We start from the raw sequence: 26,107 nt of genomic DNA, 5'->3' as shown, positions 1-26,107 counted from the left end.
TATGATATTTGTTTATTGTTTGAATTTCTCACAACTTGGGCAATGAAAGTTAATAAAAAGTGTTGCCCTTGCATAGTCTTTCTAGCAGAACATTACGATTTCATCAATAAAACATGTGATTAAGAGCAACTGTTTTTATTGGGCCAACAAAAACAATAGAAATATTTTTGTTGAGTTTGTCTTACACTTGCATTTTGTTTGATATATGCTCCCAATAATACGATCAACACACATTTGGGCTAACATAGATTTTTTTTTTAAATCCTGCATAAAATCAATCTCCACATTAAAAATTACCAAATTTATTACAAGATGCTCATTAGACTATAGATGCTTATATTTTGTGCAGATTTGCCATTTCTTCTCATTGTCAGCATCTGCTGCCCACACTGCTATTTCCTAAGAGAAGGCCTATTAATGTGCACTGTTGTTTCAGTTACTGTATCGTATGCCCACTTAATCATGTTCCAGCTCAGAGATTCTCTGTAATTTCTCCTCACCCTGCCCTTCCATGGTAGTTGACTCTGATGAAATTCTCATTTGGTACTGAAAATTGAAAAGAGTACTTTAGAAATAGTAGTCTAAGTCCATGTATACTTTATTCTCTAGTACGCTCACTTACAGCACATTGTCCATAACATACTTCTTACAAGACACTCATTGCCACGTTATGTAATCCAATCCTGGGTCAAAGTACTGCTTTTTTTTTTTAAGAGTATAAATTTAGTTGACCAAAAGCCAGCCACTCATTCAGCAAAGTATTATTCCTGAAGGCAAAAGTCTATATAGTATTATAATTGTATTTTATAAATGTATTTCATAGGACAAATGGAGGGAACATTTTAAAATCAGATGCCCTGGACACAAGAGATACTGTTCCTGAACATTCACATCTATGATTCAAAGTGAAACCCATCACAGAAGTCAAAAGACTTTGCAGTAACAAAGGTGGGTGTTTTGGTAATTAAGACCCACATTATAGAGATTCTAGAGACCAATACTTACACTTGACTAAGGATACAGGACACATGTCATCTGAGTGTTGTGAAGAAAATGTATAGGCTTCCTGTTGGTAAAACTGATAATAAACCTTTCATTTGGCATAATTTGTAAAATATTTTCCTGGAAAGTTCCACTGATGATATATTTTAATAATTCAGTCTGGAAGCTATAAAGACATGTTTTACTGAAAAGTCTGTATCTAGATAAACCTTTACAGCTTTTTCCAGGGAAATGGACCTATATACTGCTGTTCTGGGCTGTGGTTTCATCACTTATACTGTCAACCACAAGATTATTATTGGTTTCAGATGAATTAACCTAGAACTGCTTCCCAACTATTAGAGGTTGATAGGCAACTAAAATGACCAGTGTAATTTCTGTTAAAAATCTATTTTTAGATGTAAAAGATTTACAATATTTCAACTATGAATGAAAGTTGTAGGTCAAATCTTAGAAACAAGTTATTTGTCCATGAACTATTTCATCCGTCATATCTACTTTTTGAAAGATCCAGATTTGTAATTTATGAGTTCTCAAATTAGGATTCATTTTGCTTTCATTTATGTTTTTCCTGATGCTCATACCTTGATTTGAAAGTGGCCTGTTGGCAGAAATTGAGGCTCAAATTCCTTTGTCAGGAACCCCTGCAGCAGGACTGGGAAAAGGCACGGTGGATTTGTACAGAAACCTTGGGACCTTCATTTCTCAGAAGAATTGCTCTGTTTCCTGTGCTGGCAGAGCTAGGCAATTCTCTGCATATCCTGGTTTCCTAAAGCTCATTTTCATTGCTGCAAACATATGGGATTTTCACACCAAAGTTGGAATTTTTCTTACCTAACTTTCCCTTGTTGTTTAGGTTCTTCTACTGTCAATGGAAAGAGATGAGCAATAAGCATTGTTAGACGCAAGAAGGGAAGATCTGCTTCCTTGGATAGCTGCCTCTCTAATTGCTATAGAAGAAGTCCACACAACTAGATTAAAGCAGATGTGAAACTAGATGATCTATGCAACATAAGAAATGCAGTGAGAGAAATCCCCTCTAAATAATTGGCCTGACATAATACAGCAAATCTGTGACAGAGCCACAAGCTGGACTCATCTCTTCCACATCAACCACACTTTAACTGTATATCCTACTATTTGAAAAAACAAAATTGAAATCGGTTGTTTCTAAGACAAGTGGTGACCACATGCTGGGAAGGAAGAATAAAAACAAAGATGGTCATAGTTCATTATCACCTGAAACCTCTGTGACTAGAACTGGTTAATATATTCCATGTACATTTATGGAGTTACTATTAACTATTTTTATAGTCTTTCAAGGATTTTACAAACCTTCAAAGGAACACTAAGCTATAAAATTGTCAAGGCTAATAAATAAATGTTTTGATCACAAACCTACATTAGTAATACATATGTATTAGTAATACATAACCTAGTTATGTATTATTAACATAGATCCACTAGATACATTCTAATCAAATTCTACTGTTAATTTTTGTTGAGGATCAATAATTTTTGGAGGTCTGCTCAGCAGGAGGTAGTATACCAAGCTCAGCTCTGCTGGCTCACCCATGAAGACGCTTATTGTTACTCGTTTTGGGAATGTGGCTGCACACAGCAGCTCTTCCTAGAAAGACCTGGAGGATGATGTCCCACAGGAATGTGGAAGATCTCAGTAATTTGGGATTTTGACTTAGTCAAAGCAAAAGTTATTTGCAGCCTGGATTTGGAAAGAAATATACAAGTACAAAAAAGTAAAATGAGCAGATTAATAATGTGGATCTCTACAGAAGAATATTTATGTTTGAATAAATACATTATGTGATACTGCTTCACTAAAAGACATTTAACCTCTGTTTGCTAATCCATGCACATGCACAAAAAGTAGTCTTACCCATTTCCCAAAGATTCAGCAGGGAATGTGCTGCAGTGAGATGCTCTAATTATTCAAATTTTATTGTTTTGCAAAATATAGTGTAAGATATCTTTGTGCAAGTAAGAAGTATTACAGACAATTAAAATTAAACAACATTTGTCAAATAAGCAACGTATGTTTTGCGATACACTATCCCTGCATGGTGTTTGTTTGCATATTCACTAATTCACAAAATTTAATGATTTGCAATCACTCTTCCCGTTATTAGTGAGAAGTAGTGAAGGTGAATGGCATAATTATTTGCATCTTTGCAAATTCTCATATAAGCTTGAAGTCATATTTACTGTTTTAGACAGAGCTGAATTTTCTGCCTCTTGGTGGTTGGATTTGTAGTAAATTATTTACCTCCCTCATCAAAAGATAAATATAGAATTATTGTCTCCCCAGTAACCACTTGGAAAGTTCTTGCAATATTTTCACCAAATTTCTAGAACTAGGTCATGAAAGTAACTATTCATTTTTCCCAATATAAAAAAAAGGTCTTGGAATATAGGTCAAACCAAGGAGTCTAACACTATTTTTTTCATTATTTAGGAAAAAAAAAGTTAATATTATCCTCCTTGATATGACCAGATCTGCTTTTTAATAAGATGCACTAACATTTTTAGTGTGGTCTTTTCTTTATGTTTTATTTACAGTGTTAATGGAGTATATCTGCAATTCATATAGTTTATCTTTAAATCCCTGTTCTCCAGAATAATGCTTTGTGAGTACTGTAATACACAGGCAAGTCCTCTTAAAGAACATGCACCAGTTCTGTTCCCTTCTGAAGCATACTGCAAATGTCCTCTAACAGGGCACAGCAGCATTACATAAATCATCTTATATGAAAAATTAAGATGACATCAAATATTTATAAATATTAATGTGTATGTTAATATAACCAAAGCTGTAACAAACAATCATAACCTTGCCAAGTTTCTTAGGACAGGCGCCGCTGATAATGATATCCATTATCTCTGGAGGAACGCACAATTATGAAAGTATACATGGGATGCTTATATTGTTTTCTGCTTTTAAATTCATCCATTAAACACTGCACCTCACACTGGATGTTAACCCTCCTCTTATCTCTCTGTCAGGTACTATTATTCTGTGTGTTTACAGTTGCATGTGAATGAAAAATGAACAATTGTTTCTGTGTATACAATTTCCTTGTCATTAACGTGTGTACTTAATTTCCTTTGCTCTATGGCAACTATAGCTTATAAAGCCTCACACCTACCCACCTACCTATCTACCCATCCATCTCCATCCTGTACATAGCATGGCCCAAACAGGAATTTTGGACCGCCCTGTGTTTATCTTTTACAGGGGCTGCATTCATGCTGTTATGATTAAAGGTGTGACAGTATTTACACTAAAAACTTTAATTTTTGTGGCTTAGTAATTAGTCCCTAAAAATTAATTTCAAACTTAAACATAATATACAATAGAATAGGCATCTTGCTGTGATCAGCTTTGATCAGTTGCTACCAATTTCAAGCACTTTTTTATTATCATCTAACACGGAGGAGAAGGGGAAGAAAATGTTGAGCCAACACCACAAACATAACTTTGTTTCTAACATAACTGTGTTTCTCAGACAGACAAGATTATAGATTTTAAAACAGTGCTCACTATATGTGAAAAACAGATTATATTCCATGAAACTTCCTTAAAGGCTTAACATGCACAGCTAAGACTCAGTGATGCTGATCACAGGTTGCAATGAAGTCCTCACCTGGCTTGAAGCACACATTGTGCCTCTTTTGTAATACATGGATTCAAATATGGCTGAAGACTTTTTTCTGTCACTTACTTTTACAAAATAGGTCGTYGTGAACACATATTGGGTAAAAACTGCCCCTGAAATACTATACACTGTCAACATCTGTTATCATTCAAGACAAATAAAATCAATACTAGCAATTTTAGGTAATAACATTATCTTCCTTAAAATTATTGCTCGTGCTATTTATATACAGTGGGGTTTGTTTCAAAAATTGTTTGAGACAATAAGCTTTAAAAAACAGGCTTACAAGCTAGAATATCTAGCTACCTTCATTTCACTGAGGAGTCAACTGAAATGCAAAGCAGTTAAATAACTTGCCCTAACTGGAAAAAAAAAGCACGTAGCTCAGCCAGGTAGCATCTGGAATAACAGACTCCAGCGGAACCAGMTTTCAGTGCAGATCTGGGACACAGTCATTTCCTTAAAGTGTAGCTACTTTTAAAGGCTCAGCTGCGAAAGAAGGAATGTGTTTGCACCTCACATGACTTGTATATGATAGTTAAATGTTATTTTAATCATTCAGTTTAGTTTTAAAATTAATGTTGTATTTCTTTTAACTCTGGAAATATTAGGATTTCCATGAATCTCCCAGAGAAGTTAACAACTCATAAGGCAGGAAGAGAAAGGAAGGAGCTTGCTTTTTAAAAGCCTCCCAGGCCCGGGTGAGTCGGTTACGGTGTGTTTGCAGCACTTGAGATTCTATTGACAACTCTGATGTTGCAAAGAAAGGAAGAACGTTCTTTCGAAACATGAAAAATAAAACAAAAGTCCACATATTTTAAAGAAATTCTGGCCTGACTGGTTTTGCCACTTCAAGTAAGAATACAGTCTGTTTTAATGCCCATATTCCATTCCCTTATTTGATYGCCCATTGCAAAATAGGGAGATCAAGACTTTCTGTTACATGTGTAACAAAATAAAAACAAGAAATGAGGCTGAATTTAGAAAGAAAAAATGGACACAGGACACACTTTTTTCAGCACACTTTTCCCTTTAAGTGTTTTGTCTACCAAGTCCTAAAGGACACAGTATTGAAGTTCCTAAATCAGTTCTGGAAGATTTATATAGCTTCTCAATTTCACTTTTTTAAGGAACGTAAGATAGCCTTGTAATATAAATTTTAGGATTTAGGAGATTTTGATTCAGTTACAGATGATATCCCACACGCTGGATAATTTAGGAATCATTTCTTGCCTCCGTTTTTCATGATAAATGGAATTATTATCACTTTTGCTAGTCTCAGTTTTTTTTCCAGTGCAGGAACTCACTTATTACATGTTTACACAGATACTTTAATAATTCACCCCATTTCAAGTCTTTAATAACCACTGAAATAAATTATATAACATAATTATGTAAAAACAAATAATCTAAAATAAACTAAAATATTGTTTTCATTAGATAACTGTTCATACTCTTTATGTTTTTAAGATTGCAAATTAGAATATTAATTCAATGCAGATCACTGAGATTAATTATACTCCACTGGTAGCATTCCTTTAGTATATTATGAATAAATGTATTTTTTAAATAAAAAGGAAGTCTAAATAATCAGTCATTATTGCATGTATACATCAAACATAAATCATGACATAAATCAAACCATGCAAAGTATGGGTACCAAAACCAGATGCTCTCTTTTTTATTTTTACATTCTGTCAATATTCTGGGATGCCTCATGTATATATGCCTGATACATCTTTCTGGTATTACTACTTTTATAAGCATTCAACCATTTGCTTATTATTGTTCTTCTTTATTGCAAAAAGGTGCCTTCAGTGTATTTGTAGGTTATGCACAAGAGATTCAAATTTCAGAGCCTACATTATCTCTCAGAATCAGAAAACAACATGCATAGAGTGTGAAATAAGAACCCTATTCTCACACAAAGATGCCAATCTGAATCGGACCTTTTTGCATATGCAGTTTTAATCTTTATAAAAAAAAATCAATAGTTGTCAAGTAAAAAAGTCACCCTTGACTGAGGTTAGAAAACTGTGGTATATTTTCCCTATTATATAAAATTATCAGAACCATTTTTCTTAGCAATTACTTTTGTATTTTCCTACCTTTTCCTTCAGAAAACTGTAAACAGAGAGTCAAAACACTTGGCTATATACTTAGAATAACATCTAATCCCTGTAGTTAAAGAAGAGAACATGAATATGCTAGCTACCACGTTTCTATAGCTTCTTGAAAGGGCTATAGTTTGGTTTTAGTAATTTGGTATTTACAATAAGAAAAAAATTCAATGCATATTCTTTCTTTTAATCAAGCCTCTTTTAGTGCCACAGACCATCATATTAATTTCCATTGAAGAAATACTGTATTCCTGCAGTCTAAATACATGTTCATTAATCCAGACTCAGAAATCTATATTTAGAATACTTATACCCCAAACAGTTTTTTGGTCCATATATTCTTGTATTAGTACTAATGATGTGGAATTATAATCGCTTACACTAATTTTATCAATAAACTTAAAAGTTCTTAAGTAAAAAGACTGATCTGAAAAGCATAGATTTAAAGAAGAGAAGTTAGTTTAAAATCCATACAGAAATTGAAAATGTATTTTTTAAAAAAGTTCTGATTCCTATGTTACTGATGTAAAGATGACTTCTACATTTCTGATTAAAGCACAGTTCTCTTGGGACAAAATTGTGAGGTTTTAAAAGTGTAACCTGCATATCATTTGTACATTTTTTAAAAGAAAAGCTATAACTGTTAAAGAAATAAAGATTTTCTGATCCTTCTGCAACATCTTTCCCTTATAGCATTAAACAGACTGAAGCAATTTTTCAGACAAGTAAGCACCAGGAGGAAAACACTGATGATTCCTACTGAACTAAAAAGGCCCCTGTTAGACCGCACAGATCATTCAGAAAATGTCATTAAAAGCATAGACTTTAAAAAATAAGAACGAGAAAAAAACTGAAAGTACATATTCCTTTCAAATATGGCTGTGTGCTACCTGCACGATTTACTTTTAGGTATGACTAGAAAACAAATTATTTGAGGTGTGAGGAGAAATATCATGGATTTCACTTAAATGAGTGGAGAAACAGCTGCTCTTGTGCTATGGTGGACTGTATTAAAAAACCAGCTGAAACGGTTCAGGAGTGAATAAAGGATCTGAGGCTGATGGAAACTAAGCATGTTACCAAGGCGACATACTTTGTCTTGGTGGGACAGCTGTACTATTATTGCAACGTCCTAATTCAAATAACCTGTGGTGCACTAATGCTCAAAAGACAACTTACTTTCTGCACTTGAAAGACACTAAATTGCTGTAATTACTAACAGAAGTAATGCAAGGAGCAGAAAAGGATGTGTATTTCGTAGAATTAGGAAGTAGAAAAGAGAAAGAAAAGTTATAAATCCTAATAACATTTTCCAATTACTTTAAAGAATACATGTTTTACTGTTCAGGAAGATTACAAACTAGTCAGCTAACACTGTAGTCCTATATAATTACTTCCTTAATTGTAAAATAATGCTCATGAAGTCCTTAAAACCAAGGAATCAGCTTCAAGAGGGAGAGTGTTTTCAGAGTGGCATGGAGGTACTTCCTTCCCTGGGTGTTAGTAATGTGGGTTACTCAAGGCAAGCGAGAGCAGCAGTCATCTGGAAGGCAGAGGCTTTCTTCAAGAGGAGGTGGGAGACTACGCAAACAGTGGGAGACTTTATTCAAAGYATGAGAATCAAGGGCTCTATTCCAGCTGATTAACACATAAAATAGCAATCTCCATTCTTTTATTTATAATTATATTTTTAAATTTTAGCTGTTGCATTCCATTAATGCAAGAACTTTGCTAGGCATAAATACATGCTTAAGTAGGGGCTCTACCTTTTGTATAGCTGGGGAAATAACAATCAGACAAATGTTATGAGATGAGAATTAATTTGTGTTTCTTTTCTTGACTGTACAGTTTTCTCTCTTTGTTAGTATTTAATTAAAAGGTTTGAAGCCTCCAGCTTACTAAGGTAACATCTCATACTTTCATTCAGAATGTGGCAGCATTCTGGGTAGGTATATATTACATGGCATTTTGTGAATGCTGACCCTCTGCAAGGCACACGGCATGGATCTTTGCACTCCTGTTCCTGCTATGTGACTCACACGGTACTATCTAGATGCGATTGGCTGATTTGCTGATTATTTTTATTGGTCATAAAAATGAGATCGCAGGTAGAAGAAACAGTTCAGAGAGAAATACTGAGTTCTTTTCTTGTGGTAGAGTTCTTCAAGTTCCCCTGGTTTTAAATTTGAAGTGCCTTAAGATCAACAAAAGATGTTTCTGTTTGATGTATATACTTATCTCGACAGCACACCTACGTGTTCCTGCAGATARGAAGGGACTGAGAAGTGATACAGAACACACCAAATTTACCTAAGGGTCACTTCATCAGAGCTAATGACTTTTCACTTCTTTCTTTAGATCTGAATTTGACTCTTTGCAATCTAGCTCAGCTTTGGCAGTAAAAGATACAAAAATATATTTCCAGTAGAAAACTCTGTAGCACAGTCCTTGCARAGGCAGCTGAGGGCAGAGCCTTGCCCTGCCTTCTGCAGTGGAGAGGGGGCTTCAGGCACACCCAGGTGTCCTGGTGAGAAGACAGGTTTCCAAACGGGTGTCTGTCAGCTAGCCGGAGCAGCCAGAGCCCAGATACCAAAGCAAACAGAAGTATTGGCAAAAAAAGAAAGAGGGGAAGCAAGATTGGATCTAAAAAGCAGCATTAATAATGCAGAAGAAGAGGGAAAATACACACACACGGAAATTTCTTCAGAGGCCAGCTATCTTGCCGAGTGACAGATTCATTGTTACAGATATAGCAGTGCCTCCCCCCTGGCACCCACATCCACCCACCCAGCAAGGTCATAGGTCATTAACTTTTCACTGCAATTCACAATCGGACTAYGTCCACGTTTCCTCACACCAAACAAGAATACTAATCCTGCGAACATGGAGGGGTTGTGGCTGTTAAGAAAAGAGAGATGTTGATCTGTTGGAAAAAGAAAAGCCTCAGGCTAGATGCTGGATGGAACTGGAAATTTGGCTCCTCAAAGAGTGGGGAATTTTCTGCACTGGAGGGTTTGCAAAGGCTGTTCAACTTTAGGACAGTATTGCCTAAGTTCCTATGCTGAATAAAGACACAGACACCTCTCCCAGGCTGCCCAAGCACAGTGTGTATATATTGATGGTTGCACACAAAAACCACATACTCAAAAGAGCATAAATAGAAATGTATACATTTGAAATTGCTAGAGTAGTTGTATTCATGGATCAGGACTGGGAAAGAAGTGAGGCTAGTACTCTGAATACTGATTCAGGGGATCATGCTTAGCCTGGCTCTTACCCTCACTATACTCTGCCTGCAGCTTTGCACAAAGATTACTTAAAAATCACTTAAAAATTAGCACTCGCCTCTTTCACAGACCTTTTTTACAACAGTTAATTACTTTGTAAGTAACAAGTACCATAAAAGGCCAACTGTGATTTGAAGAATGAATATGCTCTGCGTATGGTCATTTATACTGGTGAACGCGCACGCAAGCAGGCGTTTGTCACTTTATCTGGACACCGCTAGTTGTTTGCATCTCTTTTGTCTGCCGGTGCAGTATCCAGACACAAGCTTCAAAAAATGGTAAAGGTGGAAGCTACATTTGTTTTATCTTAGAACCGAATTAGAACAACAGTAATACTTTACATACTCTTTTTTTCAACAACTGGCTAAAAAATTTGTTCTGAAAGTTTTGCATCTCTCAAAACTCATGAAAACAGTGGTCTCAGCAGATCTGTAATGCATCAAGAGTTCAGTGTTTTTAATCTCTAAGCAATTTCTCAGAGTCTAAAAGTATAAACCTGATCAGGAGATAAATAATTCTTTAGACGCTGAAATCTGTTGGGACTATGTTGACCCTTAACAATTAAGAATAATTCTTCTGGTGGATGTCCAGGAACAAGTTGGATCCTAAGTCAATATTGCCTTTATGAATAGCACAGCATATTAAAAGTACKCATTTTTAATGCAAAGCAATAAACTGCATCGTTTCCCTAATGACCCTGACAACTAATTTTCTATAGATTTACACTTGGGATCCTTGGATGAAACCCTTTTGTAATCAGTATAATGGTATATAAAGAGAAAAGCTTGACACAGCTCTTAAAAAAAAAAAAAAAAAAGAAGCTATGTTTATAGCCCCTCACCACTTCTTTCCCCTAAAGCTCAGCAGTTTGAAACACTGAAGCTGCACATGAAGCACAGATAGTATTTCTCTATGGTTGCATCAGAATTAGCATCACTGCATAGGTCAACTCTAAGCATCACAGTGACCAAGTGCAAGCTTATTGTACCAAAGGTCGTGCAAAACTGTCCCTGCATTGAGAGCTATTTTGTCCTCCTTGTTTATTAATGCTGATCTGTCTRTACTAATGGATTTGGCTTGTAGGGGGCTGGGGAAGGAATAAGAGTTACTGTATCTCGGCTTCCATCCTTCATTAATATTAATATCATCTTCAACTATAGCATATTGGTATGGTACAAGCTAAGAACTTATGGGACAAAGAGCTCCAGTGCTTAACAGGCATGTGTATTCATTTTTTAAAAATCAAATACACTCTCTAATATATTATTATTCTGAATTATTAACTGTGGCCTTATTTGATAAGGAAGAACTTTGTTTCTGTAGCTTCTCTTCATACTACATGGTCTGAGAACGACAAGATAATGCGTAATGTTTCTTACAYGAGAAATAAGTTTGTTTTAAAATACCCTTGTATATTTAAAGCAAAAGAAAATACATTTAGAGATCAGTAATATAGTCCCAATGCCTATAGAGCTTTTGGCTCCTTTAGTATGAGTTCAGTTACATTAATGCTACAGACTCAATCCCAACTCATGCAAGAAGTCCTGCTGAAAGCAGGGGAAGTACACACACGTGCCAGGAAAATCTGTGTGGGTAAGTTTCTCAGGACTAAATGCTTATTTTTGTAAATCAATGCAATACTCTGCATTACTGTCACTACCGCTTACTAATTGAATTTACAAGGCAAACCCCTTGAATGTTCTCACAGAAATTCCCAAACCAGGCAGGATAGTTAATCATGTAATTCCCAATGAAAATTTATACAAATGATGCATTTAAATGTTAGGTGTGCTCCTGAAAAATCTCCTTCATAAGTGTCAATTAATAGATTAAAAAAATAGTGAGACTTAGGTTGTCTCATATATCTGAGAAAACCCAAATTAACATAGAATAAACTCCCAAAGCTACCTCTCAGCCTCTGAACTGCATATAGGCACATTTGGAGGAGAAGGGCACTTTGGGGTTAAGAAAAGTGGTGGGGAAAAAAATGGAGAAAAATACAGAGGTATGTTAATTAAGGAACAAAGTGGAGACATTTGATGAAATATACTTAATAGTAGTTGTTGAAATAACATGATACCTGGGTGGAAACCCACCAGAAAATCCCAAACAATCTGACACTGCATGCAGAATATGTTCTATGAAAAGAGAAAAAGAGATAATGTGTAAAAAGGAAATTGTCGTATCAAACCCATTGCACTCATCATTATTACAGCAGTGGCCCTGAATTCTTTTTTTAAAAACAAAAGTTTCATTGCTGAAAAAATTAAGAGAAGATCAAATATTTACTTCTAAATAACAAAACAGTGCCCAAAAGGCTGTTAGATAATTAATAAACAATATTCATAGCTTGATATAACTTGATTTGCATAAATAATGGTGGAATAGTTTTCTTCTCTGAAGATATAATAATTTTTAAAATTTTTGTCTTTGTTTACATTGTTTAATGATGCTAAAATTTTCTACTAACCTACCAATAATTGGGGCCTATCTGTAGTTCATTATGTAATTTTCTTAYATGATTTTATCATTTATCTGAACACACTTAGAAGATGTTGTATATTTAAATTGCTACTTGTTTCACTGTTGCTTGTTGACAACAAACATTCTTATTTAACCCATACTAAATAGGTTCAATATAAATATTCTCATAACAGAAAGTCTAACTGGATAATGTCTAGAAACTTTGTAACACTTAAACGTGTAATGATTTCTTGTATTTTAGAAATTCCTATTGCAAAACAGATAAAAAAGGAAAAACTGAACGTAAAAAGAGGAACAGCCTTTAATAACACATACAACAATGCAAGATATGTGTGGAAAATAAACACTTCATTTGAATTAGCATTTACTTGTTTTGTAAGCCAAAGTAATATATGCTTTTCATTATTTTAGTAAAATTAAAGAACGGGTTTACAGCAATATCTTTAAAATTTCATATTGCTCAAGCTAGTTTAGTCATGGCAAATCACTTCAGCATGATGAATGTCTATGAAGCAATCATAGCGATACTTATAGRTACACCAATATTTTTTGTATAAACTCAAAGCTAAGAAAAATATTAATAGATACTCTCATTTTTTGTAAGCTGTTATTAGAATTCACTCATAAGAAATCTGACATACTATATCCTATTGCTTTAATATAAGTTATATATTAGAAAATATTTTTTCTGTATTATGTGGGATTCACAGGAGCAAAAGCAGTTGTATAATATGATGAAAGCTCAAAGATTTATAGCATATATGCCAGTGAGGGTGGTGTGAAAGTTATTTTAACCTACACTTGGATATTCTAAAGGAAAAGCTATTAAGTCAAAAGGCCCTGTGAAATCCCAATAAAAAAACCTGAAAACATCTTTTTCAAAATGTTTTGAACAGCAGTAATGATTTTAACTTGACAGCTACATAAGGAAACTTGAGTTTTAGAGCTTGTTCCTTCATTATATGAATCCAGCTTCATATCAGTATAACTGCATTGATTTCAGTGGAATTTAACCAGCATTGAACTTAACAGAGAGGTGTATAAGGACTGTAAGATATGTGGCATTCATCACAAAGGGCTAGCAGCTTACAGCTAAAGTGAAGGGAATTAGATTACCTGTTACAGATGCTGGAATTTTTGAAAGCATTTCAGAGCCATAACATATAATTCTTTTCTTCTTCTCCTTCATTAAAAACAGTGCCCTGCATTCAGATTGAAAGGAAAAAAAACCCTCAAAAATGATCGTTCTCTTGAATAATTCTTCATGCTTTTATAGTGCACTAGTGATTTGAAAGTTGCTCTAGGTTTTGTCATCTCGTTAGGCTGTTATGGGCTTTCTGAGCTGGTCTATGCTTCTAGAAACTTTTATCCTCCATTCACTTTTGATTGAGAAATTGATGGGATTTTATCTGTCTTAAGAGGGAAAATATTTGCAAGTGTCTCGTAATTTTATATGAAGGTTTTTCTGCATTAACAAGAAGTAAACCTGTGCATATTTCTACAGGCTTCCTTGCAGTTCTTTGCAATTCTTTGCTACACAGAGAAATTATTACTTCTTTCAAACATATATACACACATATATAAAATATATACATTATATATATTTTATGAGTATGTGTATGTGTGCATGTGTGTATATATATATATATAAAAATAAAATCTTTGATGGAATTTTTAAACTAAAAAAAGCTCAACTGAGAAATATTAAAAGATCCAAGATTAAAAAAAAATGATAATGTATTTTTTTATTTGCCAGTAAGTCTTAGTGTTAAGTTCATCTTCAGGGAGGAAAGTTAAGAATGATTGCTATGAATTTTAGAAGCTCTACTTTTACATAGCCAAATTGACATACCTCTTGACTCTAATCTTGATGTCAAAAATATCCAATTAATGATTCCCTTTCTTTTTGGTAGTCAAGCACTGAGAGGTATCAAATAGGAGTGGACAAGACCTCTCAATTCATAAAACGATTATTTCTCTGATGGTGGCAAAAAGGGTTTTTTTGTGTGTTTGCTTTTTTCTTCCAGCAAGCAGTTAGAAACAAATGTGTTTGATGACATATATCTCCCTGAAAAGCAACTATTTTTCTAAAGTAAGGTTTGGGTATAAGTTCAAATGCGTAAGATAAAACTTCACATGGAACACAGCCAATTTGGAACATTGCTGAAAGTGCTGTTTTGATATTTTATTACAGTCACACCATCACATGTTTYCTAGAGCTGAAAAAGGTCACTTTCTTCTGTTCTCAGCAATAACATCCTTTACACATTTGTGTGTTAGGTGACAGGGATGACTCTTACGTGGTGCTTACACTGAATTTTCCCAGGAAAAGGTATTCAGATACAAATCTGTGGTTAGCCAAAGTATTGAGTGGTATCCTATATGGAATCCTTGTTATTTTATTAATCAAGGAAGCAAAAACAGCAAATGTACAACACCAATATGTCTCTAAAAATCAAAAATTTCTGCTGCTCACTATCCATATTTTTTTCTTCAGATAGTCCCACATACTGAAAGTCCCACTGCTAAAAGTGAGAACGCTACTGCATATACATGACGTTTTCTGACTACTGAATCAAATTTCCATAGATACTCAAGAACCTATCTATTGTTTTCAAATACAAATGACTATGCCATAAGCTGAAACCACATGACGTTTCTTTAACCATCATATTTTCAATAAACATGAAAACTGTAGGAGGAACTGTAGGAAATTTGCCAGTTATAGGAGAGGAGTATTTTCATCCTGTTCATCCTGTTATTTTCAATTCAGAGAAAATAATTGAAAGATTATTCCAGTGGGATAACATAGAAACTTAGAAAACACAATTTGAAATATTATACCTTACTATATAATCCAGGCATGTAAAAGGATCCTCATGAAGTAAAGTAATGGAATACCAACCAGTAAAATAGCTTTTACAATTTTAAGGCATCTCAGCATACCTGAACTACATGTCTATGGAGGTATACGCATTGCTTGCTACTTTATCCTGTCTAGTTAAAAAAAAAAAAAAAAGTCTGTAAAGGAGGAGAAATGAGTAGAGCAACATGTCATTTTTATCCAAGTATTCTTGTCAGGACAATGCTGACTTTTAAATTATAAATATGAAGGATGTAAACAAGCATCGACACAAACCTCTTCGCATCATTAAGTATAACTATTCAGAATGATGCATATTAATAAAGAATTCATCCTTTGATCTTGTTCATTGGCTTTTTGTCTGACTCCTGCTAAACCTGTTACCYGCTATGCATCTAAGAAAATACTATCATAAGTATTCACTAGTATAACAGGACTGAAATGAACAGTTTTAGATAATTAAATTAGGTTGTAGGTTTTTTAATATAATTCAGTAAGTATGTGAACTTTTAACTTGTGTTAACTCAATTTCCTCATGCTTTCATTTACCATTTGTTGGGGACATTACAGTGATTAGCCAAAGCCCTTCCAGCTCTTAATGTTCTCAATAAATTCTGGTTTAAATTGACTGTCACTTTCTTGCTATAATAAAGTAGGTATTTGACATCTCAAAAGGAACCAGACTACTGTCTGTTACATTTTCTTGAAGGAAATCTTTCTGTTCCACAAAATCAACAGAAATAATAAAGATTGCAATGAGTAGCCACAGCAGGTAGGTGGGTTGAACAAGCACATCCTCAGACAGCTTCACAGTTCTGATTCTTTCAGGAACTAAAATGATGCCATGTGTCTTTTGCTTGACAAGTTAAACAACACTGTATTCACGTTTAATTGTTGCGTTACCAAGTTATTAGCAGCATCCAAACTCCCTGAGTAAAGAAAAGGTATTCAGCTTATCAGCAATAGATACCCACTGTATTCAGATACAAATGCAACAGCTGTGTTATTTTTCTGTTGGATTTAAGGATTAGTGTGGGCCAAGTGGCTTGACAACCAATCTGGCTCTTCTCTCTGGTCAGATAACTGCGAATGGTAAAAAATAAAATGATATTTTAAAAATTCTACAACTTGATGTATAACAATTCTCCAAGGACTTTTCTGTCAAGGATGGTAATGTCTTTTATTCACACTCAAGCATTTAGATTCTAAGAGATGTTCTTAATTCATTTGGTCAAGTAGAGATCGGGAATGAGATATGGGATAGAAAAAGAGGGGATTCATACCCCAAAGTCTCTCAGTTCCTTCTAAATCTATATTTACATCACAGAAATATATTTCCAAAATCTCAGAAATATTTATATTTTACAATCATGGCCTGCTCAGTGCTCAAAATGCGTAGGCAAATACGAGCATGCTAAAATAGCATTTTTGGAAGAACTTGCTCTATTCTGCCTTCATGCAAACTTGGCATACTGGATTTTTTTTTTCCATTATGGTATTTTTTTCTTCCTGTCTTGGCTCCCTCTAGACTTCCTTGAGCTCCAGCACTTCATGATCAGGATTTTCACACATTTCATCACTTGTGGCTCTGTAATTCGTCTCTTCTGAGTTATCTTCTGAGATAACATGCTTTGAAAAATGTCAGTCTCCTGTCCCATATTTCCTGATACTAGATCTACCTGGTAATGTCAACTTAAAATTCCCTCAGTGTCTTGCTCTGGGGTCGCCACAGATTCAGGGGAATAACAACAGTTCTGTCCTGACAAACCCCCTCTTCTACATTTTATACTGCCTTATTTAGATATTACTCAAGAGTCACAGAAATAAGAGCCTCCTGTTAAATGTGTATGTTCATGCTCAGGTTCTTAGTACCTTGGTAATCTAAAATACTGATCTTGGTGGGAAGTCTTGAGTGTTAAGCACTTTTTTAATATCAGCTCTACTATTAAGCACTTGAATATGGATTAGTTCCTAAGTTCAGGTTGCTATTTTATTTTTAATTTTGGCTTGCTATCGTTTTGCCTCTTAATATTTCTTCTTGAAACCATACTTAGATTTTGACAATATCTGAATCATACTTACACAATTATCCATTCCCCATTTAAAAAAACTTTTTCCTGCCCTCCCACAAAAATATTTTTTACATCCAGTACTTTTATAGTTCCAGGTTTAATTTTTATTTTGTAAGCCCTTTTGCTTTTATACCAGTACAAAAGGAGCTGCCTTCTGACATCTATTTTCCTTCATTTTTAGCTTTATCAATAATAAAATTCATAATATTTTGTATGAAGAAGATGCAACAAAGAAATGGTCTTGTACTATATTTGTCTCCTTTTCTATTTCTGTAGTTCATCATATCATACGAGTCTAAACCAAAACCCACATTTATGCAAAGATTTTGATATTAAGTAGCTGAAATCTCACAGAATAACTATATGAAAAAGGAAAATAGTGTTTCAGTGTTAGACTTGGAATACAAATTCACAATATTGAGTTAATTTGCACATACATTTTCTGAATAGTAGACAGACTTTTCTTTGAGAACATGCAACTCTTCCATCTTATCTGCCTGCTGTATTATTGTAACAGAGTGAARGAAAATTAGACTCTAAAAATTCTTCAGAACATTGTATTTGTGCTTTTAAATATTTTGGCTGCTCCCAAGAAAGTAAGTAGATAAAGGAGATTTATCTGCAAATGCAAAAAAGGAATTGAGTCAGTGTGAGCTGGTTGCCTAGCTGGAATTTTTATCTGTATTGAAACTTACATTTGGACTGGATTCTCAGGCTCAGAGCATATATAAAAATATAACAGAGTACTTCTATAGTGGGTCAAATTTTGGACATGCTGAAGTTTGACAGAGTGCCTTAAGCTTCCTTCTTAACCTATTCGACTTTATTTAAATCCTCCAGGATTCTGCAGAGAGCATATGTTTCTAATTGCTATATTTGTAATGGTCCTATAGAAGTCACTTTTAAAATTGTTTGAAAACAGGAGAAAAGGATCACATTTAAAATTATTAATTGCATGAAATATCTTATTCCACTTTTCCATTTTCCATCTAGGTCAGTGCTGTCATTTCTATTGCAGATGAAAATAAATTGGCCCATCAATAAATGCTATATTTTCATTCCCAAAATGTGTACTGCCATAGAAGAGAAGACAAATGTTCAGAGTTGGTTTTGGGCCATTAGTATGTCTTTTGTTTACCTGGGTGGTCCATTTTATCACCAATTCTAAGTGGAATTTTCTATAACCTGATACGCTTTTAAAGGATGAAAATTACCTTTCCTTTAAACCAAAAAAGCAATAAAGTGCATAACATTTGTAAACAAATTCAAGAGCCCTTAGTTCCATAAATGCATATCTCCCATAATTTTCAAACCATCAATGACAAGAGGATCATTTGAAATGGATGTGAGGCTTTCTTTTCCTGGTGACCCCAAGAGCTGGAGTTTGAGTAAGGAGACCTTAATAACTGTGTGGAGTTGGACTGATTTCTGTGGGACAGAGTTCTAATGAAAAGACATCAGCATTGATCAGTGTGGAAGACACAGGAGTTACATTTCAAGGGGAACTAGATAAGAGCCTTTGGGAAAAAGCAAATACCAACAAGCAAAAAAACCCCTACACAACCTTTAAGTGAAAATGTGACACTTCAGCTTGGATAACATTAAATCCATCATGAGGATGTTTATTAAAGGGAAAAGTGCTATTCATGGACAAGTGAAGAACTAAACTAAGAATTTAATCCTGAGAGGTATCAAGTTTTGAAGCAACAAAGACTCAGCACCTTTCCTTGTTATATACAAATAGAAATACATAATTAATTAAAGTTATCAGAGACAGTGGAGACAATGAAAACTATGCATGAGATAAAGGATATGCTTGAAATATTTCTGTGTATAGCTCAGACCCATCTTTTATTGAGAAAATATTGTGAATAGAATATACCTGGCAAGTCTACAGTTGAGTCCTGTATCAAGCAAGATGATAACAGCATTGAAGAGCACTATTATTGAACTTGTGAACAACACTGTCAAAGAACTGCCTTTCCCTTTATAGTCTTCAGTGGTTTTGGTATATATATATTTTTATATATATAAAATAAACTATATACATACTCAGAGAATTTGAGGCAAAGCTTGATGCTAAATCTAGGAAAAGGAAGTTACGTAAAAGTGTAACATGTAAGTTTCTTAAAAGTAGAGTGCAATACCCTCTTTAACAATACCAATCTGTGAACCTGGAGGGAGGGAGGAGAACAAGCTCATTCCTCAGGTTATAAGGAAACAAAGTTTCTTCCAAAAATTCAAGTAATTTTTTCATTTCCACACAATACCTATTACATGGGAAGGAAACTATGATCTATCAGGTACATTTCAAGACAGCTTCACCTTGTCTTTCAGAAATGATGGATTTACTATTATAATCCTCTAACATATTTGTATACATATCTGGTTTGTGCTATGCTTCCTCTTACCCTCATGACATTTCAAGTGTTCTCTACCAGATCTTACAAATACTCTCCACTAAAAATAACTGCTGACATTTGCAAGTGGCATGTACTAATCACAATCAGAATAGGATTTTTTTTAAACATACTCTTATTTGTATTTTATCTTATTTTTTTTAAACATTGGCTCTGGTTAAAAAAAATAACAGTGTCAAATTCCATAGCTGTATTAAAATAAACAACTTAAGCTATTATAACTGAACTATTTTTGACATTTTAATCTATTACATGGAGTTTTGGTTTGCATTTTTTTAATAATCACTTGTCCATCCAGGTTTCAGAGAGTAAAAACAATGCCTCATTATGTGAAGAATTCAATTTCTGAAGGAGAGAATCATGCATACCAAGGAACACAGAAGTGGCTTCTTCTCTTGAAAGATGGTCTCACCTCTCTATCAAGGACAGATAGATGCCTCATTTATGACCTTCATTATTTAAACTTTACCCTAAGTCTTCATAAGCCTCTCACTTCTTGTAGTTGCCTCATCTACTCTGACTACAATGTTGCTATAGGAGCTCTGGCCATAGCTCTCTGTGGATCTAACCAATTACCATGCTCAGGAACTGAGAAGAGAATTTTTTTCCAGTAAGCCCAAATTGGTTCTGATTTGGTTTGGGTTGGTGGTTTTTTTGTCTTACAACATCACTGAAAAACATAAACATTAAAAAAAAAAAAGAGTACAGCTTCTAAATTTATATTAGTTCTTTCTAAAAATGATTAGTCATCAGCACTTTGAGGTTAGCATTTAGTATGAATAAAATTCCCATTGGTTTGCTACAAGAAGCAAATTTCCATGCATTCTTCTGGTTGACCCTGTCCCTTCAAATCAGAGCCCTGAAGCCTTTATGAACCATCATCTCCAGTTTGTACCCTCTTTCCCTGTCATGGAGGAGAAAGAGGGAGGATTCAACTCACTGACAAGTTGCCTGAAGACACTAGGTATTTGCTACAGGATTTTATGGTGGAAGTCCTGTAACCCCCTGCACAGATCCCACTTAATGTTTGGTACTTTAAGTTAATAAAATTCTGACCTGCTGTTCAAATCCATCTCTACTTTCATCTCAATCTTCTGTATGTCCTAATCAATGTTTCAGTCCCCCAAATTATAAACAAGATTACAAATATTGTATGCAAAAGCTTAAATATTAAAATTAAAAAATCATGAAGATGTTTCTATAAATGTTTGAACAAATCCAAGCATATCATTTGTAAAAGAAAAGTTCCATTTTCTTCTGAAAAGAATTTTAATGCTCCTTTAACCACGTAATGCAACTTGGAAAGTTGAGGTCATATACCATCACCAATACTAAGGCAAACAGGGAAGACTTCCAGTGTCATCTGATAGGAAAATTCCTACTCCAGTTAGCATTGTACAAGGAGGCCACAAGCTGTCAGACTGTGGTTCATCATTAGGGGAATATGAAATATTAGCAAGTATTCTGGGGGTGAGCTAGTTGATGTTACAAYGCTGGCTACTCTTGTAGCTTCTCATGTAATTGTGAGCAGAAGACTATATAACTTCACATTTAAAAACAAAAAAAATTTTTACCTCAGGGATGTAAATGTATGAGATTCACCATCCTCATATAMAACTGATATATTCCATCAAGGACATAACTACTAGTTTGTTTAAGTAACAACTGATCATCTCTCTTAGCCATTACTTTCCACTGGGAGAGGCAGCATATGTTAACTACAGGTAACTTACGAGAAAAATGCAAATATTTTACCTCTTTCTCTCCAGCCAGCAATGCTGGATCTCACATGGCTGCACCACTGCTGTGGCATCTGTCTGTCTGATGTTCTACTGAAACCATACAAATTTTGGTATAAATACAGAAGATGATTGAAAACTGATTGAAAATAATGATAAAGATTTTTTTCCCTCTTTTTTATCAGGTGACTATTGAAAACATTAGAAAAGGAATGTGTACATTTGTTGCACTCTTCTGATAAACATTTTCTCATTATTATCTTTGTCTTAAGTTAGAGTTCCTGAATCGTATTATCTTATGGATTACTGCAGAACACATACAAGTTACCAGTTAAGGTTCTGAAAAACGTATGAATTAGCAAATTCTGAAACTCCCATGTTTTCCCATATGATACACCTTAATAACTTCCTCTTCACATTCCTTCATTTAGAATGTAGACCTTCCTTTTCAGTTATGCTCCCTTAAGAGAAAAGAGAAAATGACTGAGGCTGCTCAATCATGTAAATAAGATGTTTCATTGATGTCTGTTACATAAAAGGAAAAGCCCTGCTATAAAAAAGGGATTCTGTCACAAAGAGTTAAACCTGGAGCTGCAAAATTTTATGTAGTATGGAATATAAGAGATACGATTTCATTTTTATAACAACAACTGTCTGTTTTTCACCAACAAAGTTTCATATAATCGTAGCTAAAAAATGTAAACTTTGCAAARCACTTTCAATTGAGTTCAAATTGGAAGAATCTTCCTGATGGAGCTCATCTCCAAATAATTTGGAGTCCAMAGTGTCTATGCAAAACCATTGATCTCAGAATGTGTCTAAACACTATCCTGGAGACAGGCTGCAATTTACAGTTCCCTGTGACAGACAAATCACTGGTAAAGGCCTGTCATTTAACCCCAATGATTTCTTTGGCAGTCGTGGAAAGAAAGGTTTTCATACTGCCCTGTCATAGAAGGACTACAGAATCTGTCAACACTGTATAACTTTACATATAAGAATAATGCAATGGGCAAGTATTTCAGTCATCATGAGAAAAGGTGGGCTTTTAGATCACTTTCATTGACAGAAACTAGCTATGTGAAGTATTAAGAGAGTTTTTACATTTCTAAGGCAAAATATATAGGAACAATATCTTTTGATTGTACGTCAGGTTTTTGTTCTACATACTTTAAATGTAAAATGGAGCTTTCTAGTTTTATACAAGCCCATATTATGGTTTCAATCTCCAGTTATCTAATGGTGCATGTTTGATAGCAGTAGAGGACACCAGAGCAACGGTCATGCTTATTTGCCCAAGATACACAAATCCTGTCAAAATTCTGAAGGGCCTGGCTGTCTAAAAATTGCATTATGCTTATTTAAGAAACACTCTCATTGGATTTACAATTTAAGTGCCTTTGTGTTTAATATGTGTTTCGCAGTCACAAATTGAACTGTAAAATATATGTAACCTAGTAGCCATCTTAAAGTGTACAGGTATTTGCAAGATGTCTGTGCTCTATATAATTTTTTCACTTGCTTTCACATGCATCTATTTGGAAACTGTTTAGTAAAATAGAATAAGCCAAACTGATATTTGATTAACTTTTTCGTAGCTTGGTACTTTATCTTTTCATCTGAAAAATTTATTTCAGAATACATAACTGAGAAGTCATATTCCATACCTGCCACCAACTTAACCTTTTCTGAGCAGTGTGCAAAGTAATTATGATGTTCTCATTATGTATAGCTCTTAGTGTAAAACTGTGTTCCTGGAATTTTATCTAATAGATATCATTGCTTGTTGGTAGAAAAAAGAATGCCAGAGACACACTTGAAGTTGCCCAAAAGTCATCTATTACTTCCTAACTTTACTGGCCTTTATCCTCCTGCAGGAAGATTTTCATCAATTTTGGGGGATACAGAGGAAAGTTATGGCATCCTACTTTCCTTGTAAGTTAGAAGTGACAGTGAGTTATCAAGAAGGGAAACCCTGGGGAAAAAGAGAGGAAGGTACTCCTGTAGATTGAGCAAACTGAACAGCTTTGCTCCAACAGCGGCTGCAGTCATAGCCAATGCAAAGGGACATGCTGAATGTGCCCCCCAAAACATGCATTCTTCACAGAAGCAGAAAACAGTGAAAGGATCAAGGAATTAACCAAGTAATGGAGAGGAAGAAGAAGACAAGAGACCTTCAGCTATATTCCTCAGTGTCTGTGACTTTCAAACATATTTTTTGATTTTTCTTCTTTCTTACTCACAGATGTTCAAAAACACAGATCCAGCTTTCAACTCATCAGCATCTGCATTTACTGTATCAACATCCAGGAAAAATCTACTGGGCTACAAGATTCACCACTGTCTACTCAAGCTTTACGAGATGCTAGTAAAAATCAAATAATTCTATGTCTTTTAAACAAATGAAGTGTTACTCTTGTACTCAAAATCTCCAGTATAGTCTGAATCAATTTCTGGCAACGCCGTATGTCTCTTGTATGTCAGGAAGACATGCATGTCAATGGGCTTCTTGCTATTAAATCTGTGGGAACTACCTGAAATCAGCTACAAACTCTGCCCTAGTTATGACTCTACAAACAGATGAACACCTTACCCGGAGCATGTGAAAGCAGCAATGACACCAGTGGGGATCTGGGACTGGAATCAATGTGATTAAATACCATACCTAGGCTTGGTAGACAAAGCAAACTATTTGAAGGCAGAATAGATAAGAAACAACATGTAATTTTTCAGGCACTTTTTTTTTACTGTAATGGCACTGATAAGCACACAACCCCCCCCCCCAAACCCTCTGATTAAGAATTCATTTATGTGTACTCATTCAAAATTAGTTATTCTTGATGTGATGTTAAGAATTATATTAGCATATTTTATGCTGTTTTTGAGGTGCATTAAGCTATCAATTACTGATTTAAATAATCATAAAGATAGTGAACTGCTAACTAACTATTATACAGCATTCAGGGTGTAAATACCTTAAATCTGAAGAACGTTATTATCTTTATATTTGTAAACAAACCATTTTGATAATATACTACATAACATTGCCCTACATCATGCTCAATGAACTTTGTGCAATGTATATGAGTCGTAAAATGTAACTTCTAACACTGTGTCAAAAATCAATGTTTTCTTCACAAAATTAAGTGTTGAAGCTTGTGAGTTAAAAAGAGGGACTGATAGCCTTGTTAGAACTAAATGGCTTCCAAAAGATAGCTATGAACATTTCTCTGCACTGGTTTAATACTGATACCTCAACATGGATTATTAGCACCTTAACATACTCCAGTTTTGAGCCTTCCCTAGGAAAAAGACATTTAGTTTTGCTGAACTCTGATAGACAGTGCACTGATTCACTGATCTGGACAAAAGCCTGCTAGGGTCAGGGCCCTGAAATTCTTTGAATTTTGATTTTGTAGCCTCTCTAACTCGTGAGTTCTATTCTGCCACTTTTCACAGCTTCAGGTTTTCTATGTGCATGAAATTCCCCACTTTAACCTTAAATTATTCTGTCCTTCTGGTGTTCACTGACAGTCTCTGAGGCTTGGGCTTTATTCTCCTTCAGGGTTCATTCTTCTTCTAAATACTCATCATCCATTGCATTCTATAAAGAGAGTTCTCAGCAGTAGTTTTTAAAATAAAAGATAAAATGTTCAGTATCTGAACATTTAAGGCTCTAGTGTCAGTACCTGGAAYGCCTCCTGTTGACAATGATGGTTATCACTGGGGGCAACTGAAATCTGTTCATTCTGAACTGTCTTTAGAAATCAGCCTTATCTGATTGTTCTTTCAGATCAAAAGAAAGACGAAGACAAAGTAAGCTGTGCATATTCTTTCACTCTGCACTTTGTTGTTAAAAAAGGAGAAATCCCACTAGGACCCATAAACCACTTTTAGATATTACTAATCTTTGCTATGGATTTCTATTTTTTCCATTTATTGCCAGCTGACTGATTAGGTTTTGATATTTTAATGACATAGGGCAGCATGGTTAGGAATTACCTGTGCAAAACATATAAAAGAAATCTAGACAGACAAAAGAACATTTATTGCTCTAAGGGAAATGTCATGTAATTCTCAGTATTTACAGCTGAGATTAGACCATTTTTGCATGAGGTAGATATGTACTTACCAATTGGAATACTTTCCAGGTCTCCAAAATCACACCTGGAGCTCCTGGGTTGAGGCACAGTTACCCTATCTTTTAGATATTTGTGGAAGATAGGTTTGCGTTGCCTCTTACACAAAGGTCATTTTCAGTGAGTAAATACATAACTACCTTTGTCAACTGTGTAGCAAGCAGATTATAGGAATAGAATCCTATGCATTATTAGTTTTTCTTTTTTTAAAAAAAAACAAACAGAAGAGTTAACATTGCTGCTGACAAATAATCTTCCAAGACAGGATGTGACATAGTACCTGCCAATTCAATAGCAAGGAAAATAA

This window comes from Apteryx rowi, unplaced genomic scaffold (genome assembly GCF_003343035.1).
Source record: "Apteryx rowi isolate R43461 unplaced genomic scaffold, aptRow1 scaffold_687, whole genome shotgun sequence".
In the NCBI taxonomy this organism is placed as follows: Eukaryota; Metazoa; Chordata; class Aves; order Apterygiformes; family Apterygidae; genus Apteryx; species Apteryx rowi.
The sequence above is the reverse complement of the archived record's forward strand: the minus strand, read 5'-3'. Positions refer to the sequence as shown.